The sequence below is a fragment of the Schistocerca americana genome, chromosome 2 (genome assembly GCF_021461395.2).
Source record: "Schistocerca americana isolate TAMUIC-IGC-003095 chromosome 2, iqSchAmer2.1, whole genome shotgun sequence".
Classification (NCBI taxonomy): domain Eukaryota; kingdom Metazoa; phylum Arthropoda; class Insecta; order Orthoptera; family Acrididae; genus Schistocerca; species Schistocerca americana.
The window spans coordinates 173,867,535-173,871,297 of NC_060120.1; the positions used below are offsets into that span (position 1 = coordinate 173,867,535).

The 3,763-nt window shown below is 46.7% G+C and overlaps 1 non-coding gene across 1 annotated transcript; it reads right to left on the reverse strand.

The window, feature by feature from the left end:
* Positions 1–2,565: 2,565 nt before the first annotated feature.
* Positions 2,566–2,639, reverse strand: Trnat-ugu. The gene has a single exon. It is a non-coding gene; the product is annotated as a tRNA-Thr (tRNA).
* Between the last annotated feature and the right edge of the window lie 1,124 nt (positions 2,640–3,763).

Below are 3,763 nucleotides of genomic sequence, written 5' to 3' on the forward strand. Positions count from 1 at the left end.
CGAGACACGGTGTTCATTACATTTGCTCAGGATATCTCGACCCACATCCCACCCAGCGCCACCGATCCATAGTCCCTAGTAACGTCCTCTACGCTTGATACTTTGAGATTCCCGGAGGAGGTAAACGTAATTGTGCAGGAGACCCCATGTTCGAATCCCTTTTTGGCACGAATTTTCACTTGTCACCGCTGATTACACGTAATGTGCCGATGCAGCTGACATCAACGGTCTTTCCTTACTCTCCCCTCCAACTTCACTTTACATAATACGAGGGGCGTTTGAAAAGTCCGCGCAAAAATAAAAACTACTTACGTGTGTGGGGTAAACCTTTTCTATTTTTCGACATTGTCTTCTTTTGGACTAATACACTTCGTTCAACTATGTTCTAATTTGTTGATCCTTCCGAATAATAGGAATTGTCCAAGTCTGCAAAACAGCTTCAATCACCACCTTGTTCGAATAAAATCTTTGTCCTGCCAGCCATTTCTTAAAATTGGTAAAGTAGTCCGAGGGAGCCAAGTCTGGAGAAGAGGGGGGATGTGAAACGAGTTGGAATCATATTTCCATTAATTTTGGGACCACAACTGCTGAGGTGTGTGCCGGTGCATTATCGTGATGGAAAAAGACTTTTTTGCGGTCCAATCGCCGGCGTTTACGCGCCTGTAATAGCTTTACCCTTTTCCAGATAGTCGATGAGGATTATCCCTTACGAATCCCAAAAGACAGTCGCCATAATCTTTTCGGCTGAAGAAATGATCTTCGCCTTTTTTGGTGCAGATTCTCCCTTGGTAACCCATTGTTTAGATTGTTGTTTGGTCTCAGGAGTTATAGTAATGTATCCATGTTTCATCCACAGTAACGAAACAACGCTTCAAGTCCTGCGGATTCTTCCTGAACAGCTGCAAACCATCCTTGCAACACTTCACACGATTCCGTTTTTGGTAAAGCGTGAGCAATCGCGGAACCCATCTCGAGGATAGCTTTCTCATGTCCAAATGTTTATGCAAAATATTATGTACCAGTTCATTTTAGATTCCCACAGCACTAGCAATCTCACGCACCTTAACTCTTCTGTCATCCATCACCATATCGTGGATTTATCAATGATTTCTGGAGTCGTAACCTCCACAGGGCGTCCAGAAAGTTCAGCATCACTTGTGCCCATATGGCCACTCCGAAAATTTTGAAACCACTTATAAACTGTTCTAACCGAAGATGCAGAGCCACCGTAATGTTTGCCAAGCTTCTCTTTAGTCTCCTGAGGCGTTTTTCCTTTCATAAAGTAATGTTTAATCAGCACACGAAATTCTTTTTCGTCCAGTTTTTGACAATCACTCGACTTCCTTGATTCATACGAATGCCGAACACAGAGAACTAGACCAATATGACTGAAACTTGGTGTGCGTTCTTTCCAAAGATGCTACTAACTAAACATGACCTCGATACGCGCCGGTGGTGCCATCTCTCGGACTTTGCACGGACTTTTCAAACGCCCCTCGTATGTACCACAGCTGCGTATTCCGCGTGGTGTCAGGCACGTCCAAAAGAACAGACTCCATGCATTCATGTAATTGATTCATCTCGATAAGCAATCAACCCACCACGTTTAGTGCAGACACACAGTGGTAATTTTAAAGCAGCGAGCATTGAGGACAAAGATTGCGGATAGGTGGCGATGTGGGTCGGCCAAAAGGAGTTCAAAATGGCTCTGAGCACTATGGTACTTAACTTCTGAGGTCGTCAGTCAACTACAACTGAGAACTATTTAAACCTAACTAACCTAAGGACATCACACACATCCATGCCCGAGGCAGGATTCGAACCGGCGACCGTAGCGGTCGTGCGGCTCCAGACTGTAGTGCCTAGAACCCGCTCGTCCACCCCGGCCGGCGCCAAAAGGAGTGCTGAGATAGTCTGCGACATTGCAGCGAAACTGTGTCCGGGTGGTGCAGTGGTTAACGTAACTGCCTAGTAAGCGGGAGAGCCAGGATTATAATACCAGTTTAGCAAACATTTTCAATCGTCGCAATTGATACGGCATAAAGTTCCGATGCAGCTGACGTTAGTATTACATTTCCCTTCCTTGCCCCCCCCCCCCCCTCCCCCCCCCCCCCTGTCTCTTCCTCCCGGTCACATAATTTGTTTCTCAGCTGCGTATTCCGCGTTTGTTCACATATCCGAAAGAACAGGTTCCAACTCCCTTTCTGCCTCATTTCATGTCATGCAACTTATCTTCCGTACCAAGGTTGAAAAGGGCTTGTCTATTTCTAAACACGTTTTCTTGCGATTCAAAACTTTGTTCGCACAATAGCAAAGGCACTTACTTCAGAAATGACCTAGTCCTTCCTTGCTTCTCACACGTTCACAGCGACGCACCTACGCTAATGAGCGAGAACGTTGTGACCTCTTGCGTATTACCGCGTTGCTCCACCTTTGGAATGTGAGACAGCAGCGACTCTGCGTGTCGTGGATTCAACAAGTCCTTTATTTAAACGATAATTAATTGAAACCTCAGCTGCCGACAGGTGTTGTTGACATACCTCGATGGGGACAGCTGAAAATGTGTGCCCCGACCGGGACTCGAACCCAGGATCTCCTGCTTACATGGCAGACGCTCTATCCATCTGAGCCACCGAGGACACAGATGAATAGCGCGACTGCAGGAGCTTATCCTTTGCACGCTTCCCGTGAGACCCACATTCCCAACTGTCCACAATCTATACACGTAATGTTCCTAATAGATATATGCCCATCCACTCATTACTAGCGCCAACTAAAGTGGCGATTCCCGGAAGAGTTCGGCCAACCTGCGCGCATTCGCACAGACGAAGGTCAATGGCAGGATAGCCTTTAACTATATATGAAGATAGTAAGTGTTCTGGAAAGAACAGATACCAATGATGACCGTGCAGCTTCTCTCGAATAAATGATAATTAATTGAAACCCTCAGCTGCCGACAGGTGTTGTTGACATACCTCGATGGCTACCCGGCCATTGACCTTCGTCTGTGCGAATTCTCGCACGTTGCCCAAACTCTTACGGGAATCGTCACCTTAGTTGGCGCTAGTAATGAGTGAATGGGCATATATCTATTAGGAACATTACGTATATAGATTGTGGACAGTTGGGAATGCGGGTCCCACGGGAAGCGATAAGTCCCTGCAGTCGCGCTATTCATCTGTGTCCTCGGTGGCTCGGGTGGATAGAGCTTCTGCCATCTAAGCAGGAGATGCCGGGTTCGAGTCCCGGTCGGGGCACACATTTTCAGCTGTCCCCATCGAGGTATGTCAACACCTGTCGGCACCTGAGGGTTTCATTTAATTATAATTTCCTCTAGAGAAGCTGCACGGTTATCATTGGTATCTGTTCTTTCCAGAACAGTTACTATCTTCATATAAAGCCCTTTATTTGTTTCTGGAGGCATGTGGTACCAGACGTCTACGTACAAGTCACAAAATTCCCGGAATTTACGGGCCGTTGCTTAGTGTGAGCGGATCTGAGACTCGAAAGCATCCAGATTTGTTCCGTCAGATTCAGATCAGGAGAATTTAGTGGCCAACACATCAATGTGAGTTCAATAACGTGCTTGCCAAACTACTGTAGCACGATTGTGAGATGGACAGTTATCTTGCGGGAAGAGTCTGTCGCAGTTGGCGAGGACATTAAGCACGAAGAGATGCATTAGGTCCAGAATAACGTTCACGCACAGTCGTCAGGGTGCCTTTGATTACTACCACAGGACCCATGCAAGTCCAAGTGAACG